Consider the following 10,231-nt stretch of genomic DNA (forward strand, 5'->3'; position numbering starts at 1 on the left):
AAATTGGGGGGGGGTGTTGGGGAAGATATAAGAGAGAACAGTTTGGGGAAAGGGGTATTCAGGAGGCTTGTTATTTTGGGGGTGGGGTAGGGGAGAGATGGAGAGAAAAATTTGTATCTCAAAATCTTGTGGAAATGAATGTTGAAAACTAAAAATAAATAAATTGGGCGGGGGGGAAGAATGCTTGAAAGTCCTTTATTTCATTGAATTTCCATATTTTCCCGAAGTATTATACTCTATTTTGCTGAATTGGTGATTTATGGTTTTAATCCTACCTCCTTTGACCTCTGGAATATCATATTCCAAGACCTTCAATCCCTTAATATAGAAGCTGCTAGATTTTGTGTTATCCTGATTGTGTTTCCACAATACTCAAATTGTTTTATCCTGATTGTTTGTAATATTTTTTCCTTGAGCTGGGAACTCTGGAATTTGGCTATAATATTCCATGGAGTTTTCTTTTGGGGATCCTTTTCAAGAGATGATTGGTGAATTCTTTCAATTTCTATTTTACCCTCTGGTTCTAGAATATCAGGGCAGTTTTACTTGATAATCTCCTGGAGAATGATTTCTAGGTTCCTTTTTTGATCATGGCTTTCAGGTGGTCCAATAATTTTAAAATTATCTATTCTGAATCCATTTTCCAGGTCAATGGTTTTCCAATGAGATATTTCACATTGCCTTCTATTTTTTCATTTGTTTGGATCTGTTTTATAGTATCTTGATTTCTCATAAAGTCATTAGCTTCTATTTGCTCCAATCTAATTTTGAAGGGATTATTTTCTTCAGTGAGTTTTGAAATTCCTTTTCCATTTGGCCAATTCTGCTTTTTAAGGCAGTCTTCTTTTCATTGGCTTTTTGGGCCTTTTTTTCCATTTGAGTTACTCTATTTCAAGGTGTTATTTTCTTCAGTATTTTTTTTTAGTTTCCTTTAGCAGACTGTTGACTCGTTTTTCATGATTTCCTTGCATCACTCTCATTTCTCTTCCCAATTTTTCCTCTACTTCCCTTATTTGATTTTCAAAATCTTTCTTGAGCTCCTCCATGGCCTGCAACCAATTCATAATTTTTGGATGTTTTTGATCCAGGAATTTTGACTTTGCTGTCTTCTTCTGGTTCTATGTTTTGATCTTCTTTGTCTCCAAAAAATGATTCTATAGTTTGATTTCTCTTCTTCTGTTTGTTCATCTTGCCAGCCAATTATTTGACTTTTGAGCTTTTGCCATGGTAGAACTCTGCTTCCAGAGTGGAGAGTGCTGTGTTTCAAATTTCTGGGGTTTTGTGCAACTGTTGCCAGAGCTGTTTCTAGGTATGCCTCTGAACTGTGAAGAGGACACCCTCTCTACAGTTGCCATAAGTTCTGCCATGCTATTGTTCCTCATCCCAGGACTGCAACCCAAGACTGCAGCCCAGTTCCAAGGAGGTCAAAGCAAGAGAAGTTACCCTTAGAATGGTCACTTGGTTCCCCTACAATCTATAGGTCTGGAGCTCAGGAGGCAGCCACACGTCAGCCACTGCTACCACCTCTGCTGCTCTGGGGGCAAGAGTTGAACAGCGCTCTTCTCTCACCCAATTCCTACAGAGTTCCCCACTGACCTTTTACTTTCTCTATTGTGTTTATGGGTTGAGAAGTCTGGAAACTGCCACAGCTACCGATGAATCAGTCCCCTGAAGTCTGCACTGGTCAGTCTGTTCCATGGGTCTGGGCCAACACTGCTCAAGTGGAACTGCACTCTGCTCCCAGCTTGATGTTATAGACCCTTCCTGTCAGCCTTCCAGGCTACTTTCAGTGGGAGGTTTGTTTCTCTCTGTCACTTTGTGGTTTCTGTATCACTAAAATGTGCTTACAGACATTTTTTACAGGTATTAGAGGTGGTTGGACTGGGAACATAAGCAAGTTCCTGCTTTTACTCTGCCATCTTGGCTCCACCCCCTCTTTTGTGAATTTTAATCACATTTTATTAATAGTTCTTCAACACTTTCATTTGCTAGCAATTGGCCACCAAATAATACCATCCCTAATTGATAAATGAAGGAACCATTCCAGAGATATTGAATGAGATATCATGTGACATAGAGAAAGGGGCAGTAGACTTGGGTTTAGCACTTAACCTACTGATAACTCTGGTTACTGATGATTCATTCATTATTTGTAAAATAAGGATAATAAAATGATACTAACAATCTTACAGGAAAAATTGAGAGGCAACTATGGAGAAAATGTTTTGGTATTTAAATTAAGTGAAGCAAGCTAAAATTATTAAATTTCTTGACATACAGTAAATTTTATTGCTGCAATCAGTTGTTTTGCATGATTTTGGATTGAATTCACATGACTTTAACACACATTATTTAATTTATCTGTATAAAAATCATACTTTTATTACTTTGAATGTTAAACATTCCCTTGACAAATAGTTCATTTTTCCAAGTCCAGATTTGATTCTATCCCATGGGTTTCCAGTTAGGTTTAAATCAGGTAAGTCCTATGGCCACTGAATCATGTTTATATCTATCTCTTGGATAAATTTCTTAACTTTTCTGTGACATGATATAGTATAAGGTGGTGGTGTTAAATTCAAAATAGAAACTGGGGTCACTACAACATATAGAAGACTTCCTATGAGTGCATATTTACTTAGAAAACACATATTAACATTATCTATGTTCTACAGTATTTTCATTTAATTTATTTAGTATTTCCTAATTACATTTTAATCTGATTTAGGCACCTAGGCACTTAGTACATTTTCTTCTTTTTGTTGGTCTTCTTGCTATCCCTAGGTACTGAGGTACCTAAGAACTTAGAGAGTATATAATTAGGTACATAGACACTTAAGTAATTAGGTAGACATTTAGCTAATTAGGACATCTTAGATGAACTTAGTTTAGTAACTAGGAATATAAGTACCTAGATATTTAGGTATTTAGTAAATATTTAGGTACTTAGATAAGTAGTTAGGTACCATTTGAGTACTTAATTAGTTGTTTAGCTACTTATATCATGAGTAATTAGGTATGTAGGTAATTAGTTACTTGAGTAAGTACAAAGGAACATAGGTAATTTGTTAAGTAATTATTAGGCACTTAAGTACTGAGGTAAGTAGGCACTTAGGTAACTATATATCTAGGTATATGGTTCCTTAAGCACTTAGATTATAAGCACTGAGGTACTAAGATACTTAGGAATTTAGGCAATTATGTTCAAACTGGTTTGAACCTGACTGAACCAGATTGACCTGGCTTCAACCTGTTTGATTCTATTTTAACTAGTTTGTACCAGATTCAACTGTTTGAACAGGTTTGGAATGGATTAAATCACTTGAACTGATAGGTTTAGGTACTTAAGTACTTGGAATTATGTACTTATATACTTAAGTAATTGTGTGCATATGCAACACACATATTTAAGTCCCTAAATAAATATATATTCATGTACCTAAATACAAAAATCTATAACATAAGTACTTAAGTATACAAGTATGTAAGCATATGTTTGAATGAGTCACCATAGGTTTCAACTTGTTTTGATCAATTTGAACCAGACTAAACTAGATCAAACCTGTTTGAAAAAAAGTAAATCTGTTTTGACCAGTTTGACCCTGAGTTAACTGGTTTAGACTGGTTTCAAGGAATGGAATAGATGGGACCAGTTTGAACTGATAGACAAATTTAGATACTTAGAATTAGAATTACTACTTAGTTACTTAGGCACTTTGGAACTTGTTATGAAGTAGTTAGATACATTGGTACTTAGTTAATTAGATACTTAGGTACTTAGGTAACTAGGCACTTTAGTAACTAAGTAAGGTCATTTGGTAGTTAGGCAATGAGGTGATTAGGTTATCATACTCAAGTACTTTGGTACATTGGTATTTAGATAATTAGATACTTAGGTACTTAGACATGAAGACAGGTAAATGGGTGAGTAGGTACTTAGATACAAAAGCTCTTAGGTAATTATGTAATTAGGTACTTGCTAATTTACTTAAGAATAGCAACTATTAAAAACCTATACTCACTATAGGAGAAGAAAAAACAACAACTGCCAAATTCCTATTAAGATCTTTGCTTGTTTTCTGTGGATTAATTAATATGTTTCAAAGCAACAGTGTGTCAGTTCTTTGAATTATTTTTGTTTATTTCAACCCCACTTGCTTTTTCTCTTCTGTGTGACTTTTTATTGTGGGGCTTGAATCATCCTTGAAATACTAGACTCCTCACCAACAGCTACTACAATACCTCTAACAGTCATTGATATGTGCTCTGTAAGAGCTACAACTTTTGTGCATTTCCTTGAAGTAATTTCAACTCCTAAAAACCACGAAATTAAAGACACAACAGAAGAGAATAATGAAACATATGTATAGCATGAAATGCAGCACTCAATTGACAGAGAACTAACTAAAGTTGGGGAAATAAGCTCGATATAGTTTCATCTGGTCAATTTCAGACATTCTGAATTCTAATGCCTACTGTCACAAAATGAATCTATATTAAAATTATTCCTTGTCCCACGAAATTAGCATACTACTGTACAAATGAAGAGAGAGGATCCCAGTGGAAACTTCTGAAGGTAGAGCAGTGTGACTGTGGTGTTCTGGTATTCTTGGGTAGCTTTTCTTGTTCCACTCTGTGTTCCTCTATATTGAAAACAGAGGAGTCTGATATGCCCAGCTGTGTAAATTGCCTGAAGTTTTAGGCACAAAACACACTAAAAATTTTGATGGAAAAATATCTGTGTCACAAGATGAGCAACAGGTTTGCCCTTGGCAATACCATATGAACCATGGCCAAAACTCTACATACATAGGCACATCTGAGGTCATGAGACCCTGATACTCCAGTGCTAGAGTAATGATTGTATTACTTAGATTACCGGTAGCTCCTCAGAGAACATGTAGAAAGCCTGTTAGACCTTTAGAAATGGGGACATTCATTCATTCACTTGACATTACTCTGGGCTTTAATTTCCTCATCTGTATATCTTGGTCACAGAACTAGCTGGCCTCTAAGGTCCCTTCTAGGTGCTATTATTATCCATATTTTATAGGTGAGGAGACTGAGGCAGAGTTTAAGTGACTTGACTAAGGTCACAGAGCTAGTAAGTATCATGCTGGCAACACTTCCAACTGTATGGCATCTTCCTCTGGTCAGTTCATTCCTACAAACTCCATTTAAAAAAGTAATCACACCAATCATGCTCACTTCAAATACAGCTCAGCAAAAGATACCTTGGATTCCTTCTTGATTTTCCCCACCCCCATACACACCCTTTTGGGGTTTTTTTGGCAAAAGTATTGGAGTGGTTTTCCTTCTCCAGATCATTTCATAGATGAGGAAGCTGATGCAAACAGTGTGTGTGACTTGCTCAGGATTTGACAGCTAGTCTGAGGTCAGATTTGAACTCAGGGGGATGAACCTAGGAAATGGCCCATGGCAATAGCATGAAGCTTAGGCTGCTGCAGGGCTCCCTTTGCCTATTGACACACCTCTGCCATCCCTGCCCCTGCTGTCTTGGCACACGACCTTGCTCCAGAAATGCCACTGACTTCTTTACCCCTGCCACTGTGACTTGTCAACATTGCTGTTCTGTGTCTGGAGTTCACTGTATGAACTGTGAGCCAAGGCTCATCTATTTTAAACAAAGATGTTTACAGAATAAAGGAAATTTTTTAAAAATAAAAGCACTTTATCCACCACCTAGCTGTCCTCATGTATCTTTAGTATACGTGTAATGCCAAGGGATCTAAAACAAATCCTCCACACACGCATATAGGATTTCAGGTAGATACCACGGGGATATTTATTAGAGGAAATGAATTACAGTTATAGGAGGAGAAGTAATAGAGGACTGTCAGCTGTATCTTTGGGGGAACAACATCATTGATGAGATCACAGAATTATAAAAGTATTGGCAATGTGTGTGTGTGTGTGTGTGTGTGTGTGTGTGTGTGTGTGCTAGACTTGGTACTAGACATCTTCCATGAAAGTAGCAAGCTTTCTTTGGCAAGCAGTCTTTTTCTTATTTAATACCTCACTTGATATTCATCATTAAGGGGTCATCAGAAAAAGTTTTATATGTTATATAGTTCAAGTAGTCTTTTATGATTGTTGGTCTATACGTAGATGTACAAATCTATGCATGTACTGATACTGGGCTCAGTGGGCTGGGTGCTGTGCCTACTCCCTTATCTACTAAAGAGACCCTTTTACTGGACTCAGACACATACAAACCAAGTTCAGTCCTGGGAGAATCTGTCTTTAATGAGAAAGGTAGTTTCCTTTATTCATACCCCTTGACTCAATACTTACCACCCTACCAAAAAATAGCTTAAGACTTAGGTTTGGGTTCATGTCTAGGCTCTCCCCAAAGTGAGTTACATAGGAGTGCTATCCTATAATTTTACAAATGGGAAAGTAGGCAGAGAACAGATAAGTCATTAGCACAAGGTCACATATCTAGTAGAAATTGAAATCAGGTCTTTCTGATGCTCTATCCACTATACCATTCTGCCTCTCTGGAACAAATGTTTTTTTGTTTTGTTTTCTTACAAACAAAAGAAATGTTAAATATAAAATACTCACAAGTGTTTATTCACAGAAAGACTTAAAACAAAATTCAAAAACTTACCTTATAGGTGATGTTACATCCTCCCAGACATTGGTACTTAAAACCTCATCAGAACATAAACCAATGAATGGGACTGCTGAATAAGCATTTTTATGTTTCATTTTGGCTCTGCAATTCCCTTCTGGGGCCATTGCCAGTGGTCTTGACCTACGTCTTGCCACTGGATTCCAATGACTGGAGGAAAGAGTGAGGCTGCTGACTTGCACAGCTTTGTCTCACTTAAATCCAATTCACTTCCAAGTCAATGATCCTGATGTCATCGGTCCCCTTCCAGAATGAAGAACAAACAACAATAGTAGCATCATCCCCTCAAAGTCCACATCTACCAGCCATGGAGGGTTTGGACTCTTTTTGCTGGTCACTTGAAACACCCTCTGTTGATAATCAGCTCCATCCAATGTACTTCTTAAAACCACAAAGTCACCTCCAAACTTGGACATATCTTGGAAAGCAAGATTGATCTTGAGACTAATGTGTGATTACCTACTCAGGAAAGAAAACACAAAGTAGAAAATGTGGCCAGGAGCCTAGATTAGCTCATCTAATTGAATTGCCTTCCTTTAGCTTTACATGGGAATAGTCACAATGATGCTGGGAGACAGAGGAAGGAAAGGATACCAGTCCATTCATGCCCCATCCACATCACTGGATAGCTAGTGAAAAAGAACTACCTGACACATGACAAAATGGAAAGAAATGAACTAGAAGCTACTACTGCCATGGGGAGGGGTAGTGGTGGGGAGAGGAGGGTCTAATTGAGTAACCAAGGGTTTGTTTTATCATGCCAAAGCACCAAATAGTTTAAGTGATGAGCTACTACATGGTCAGAAGCAACCAAGGAATTCATTATTCCCAATCACCCAATAACTGAGCTAGATGGAATGAGGAATGACAGTTTTGCACATATCTTCTTCGATTCCTGATTAGACAGTTTAGTTAGATAGATGTATACATTCAGAAAGGTATAGATATAAATACATGCATGTGTGATTGTGCATGTGTGTCATATTGATAAAAAATACAGATAATGCATGTTACTATATAGAAGGAGAAGAGGGGAGACACAAATAAAGACCTTGCTTTGGTATGAGTTTTAGCAGTTTCATTATTTTTCATGGGGGACAAGTTGTTCATGAGAACTCACACATGAGAATTAGCCTGTGTATGACTTCAGAATTTGGCTGATATTCAATGAACCCAAAAGCAATATCAGTTCTTCACTAGTGATAACCATACTATCAGCAAAAAAGAGAAAAGAAATTGGAAATGAAACCTGCCTACCTGTAAAACTTATTTACAGGGTCGGTTCTCTTTTTGTTTACACAATACATTTATAACTTTTCCTAGATGGATATCATTGTTTCATTTCAAAGTCATCTTAAGGTTTGGATTGTTTTCACTAGTTTGAGGTAGTTGATGGTATCTAAGCAACAACCTACATCTCACTACTGCTCAAACAGCCTTTGCAGGGTTGAGAGCAAAAGGTTTCAAGCTCCCTCAAACTTTTTGGGGAAAGGACATTCAGAGGAAATTTCTTTTGCAAAATGTGACCTGAGAGCCAAGAATCTGAATGTCCCTGTCATTCCTTAGAACTGATATTTGTGCCAAATGTCAACTTGAACACAAAGCAAAAATATTTTCTTTCTAAAACTCATGGTCTACAACTTAGCTATATTTATTTCATCCCTTACTGAAAACACATACCGTTATAGAAGTAAATATCCAAAGAGCTACATAATGAACAAAAATTATAGAACATTTGAAAATTTCCACAACCCACATAAATTCTGTGAGGACTTACTTTAAGTGTAGCTCTTAATTCTTCCACAGGACCCTGATGGAAGCCTTTCCTCAAGTGACTCATTGTTCCCTGAAGGAGAAAACCTACTTACTTGGTCCTGCTCTGGGGCCATTTTGAATGTCTGAAATAATCAGTTTTTGATCAGGTTGGGCCAAATTATAAGAGAATGTGAAGTCTCACATTACATCCTAAAGGCCAAAGGAAGCTGGCTGTGTTCAATCACAATCCAAATGGATTCTAGTAATGACAGCCTTACAGAGAGCATTCCCTTCCACGAATTAGTTGAAGTTCACACCCTGAGACCAGGCAGATTGTACCTCACTGGAGTATGAAGCAAAAGTTTTAAAGTAGGGCCCCCAGGCAAAATTTCTGAGAAGACCCTTTGGCCCCTTGCTAATTGCCAAATAAAGGGATCTCATTTGGAGAGAAGGCCCTTTTTTCCAGAACCCCTTTCAATGCAAGGTCTATTTGGAATATATTTGTCCACTGGCTGGAATGAACAAAAGTTTTTAAGGAATAAGGCTTAAAAGTTGATCTAGCCTGTACATAGTAGGAATTCAGTTTCATGTACAATCCTCCCTTGTTTAATTTGATGTTCATTAAGTTCAAAATTTTTAAAAGATAAAAGATTGGCCCAGGCTTACTAATCCTATATAAGTACATATACAAACACACATACCTATACCTATATGTATATGTATATACATACATACAAAACCATATATGCATACCTATACACATACATATATGTCTATGCATGTGTATATATATACACACATACACACATATGTATTTGCCTCCATTCCATCTTACTTCTATTTCTTTTAAAAGGCCTATTTAAGCTTTTTGTTTTGTGTAGTAGCTGTCTTAACACTTTAATTCAGTACCACCCTCCATCACAGGAACCAAGAGACTAATCAGTAACCTCTGATCTTGCCATCACACACAAATGCAGCAATTCCATAGTTAAGAATTCTGAAATTCCCTTATCTGATTACAATCATTTCCACCTCTAGCTGTGCACTCCCATACCAAATGCTACTCTTTCTCACACTGTGACTTCCAATGCCTAGACCCCACAGTTCTTTCTTAGGTCATCACCCCTGCATTAGCCATACTCTCCTCCTTTCCCTATTTTGACTCTGGTTAAGCCAGTTACACTCTACACTGTCCTTGTCTCTTGAGTCCCTGGCCACCTTATCATCTTGACAGTTGTGCCTTGCCAAGCTTCAGCTTTGGACCACTCCCACCATCCACAGACTTCACTCCTACACATATGCCCCATATCATCCTGATAAGTAGGCAAACTCTAATAAATTATTTCAACTGAATACATTCATGACTTCAGCTGCTACTTCTTCCCCTCCCCAGAACCATTTTTTTAAAGGGGAAATAGGAAAAGGAATGGATTCCTAATGATACAATTTCAGGCTCTCCACTAGGTAGAGGAAAGATTTTTAGAACTTTTTACAGATTCCCTCATGTCATGCTACATAGAAGACAACTTAAGTATAATGAACTCTTCACAAATGCTACAATTCCTCTGTTTTTATTTCCTCTATTCTCAATGTCTTTAGTCATTCTGCTATGCTGGGAACATGGCAAGAATTTTTCCAAATGGGCAATTGCAGAAACTCAGTTCTGAAGCCGAAGAGAGGTTGCTAACTATGGAATGAACAAAGCTAGGACAGAAGGTCCTGGGCTTCCAACTGACTTGTTAAGGCCTCCCTTTGTGTAATTTTTTTTTTGCCTTTTTGGAGGGCAATTGGGGTTAAGTAACTTGCCCAAGGTTACAC

Source organism: Petaurus breviceps, unplaced genomic scaffold (genome assembly GCF_028583685.1).
Source record: "Petaurus breviceps papuanus isolate PSGF00001 unplaced genomic scaffold, PetGlider_PUasm1.0 582, whole genome shotgun sequence".
Taxonomy (NCBI): domain Eukaryota; kingdom Metazoa; phylum Chordata; class Mammalia; order Diprotodontia; family Petauridae; genus Petaurus; species Petaurus breviceps.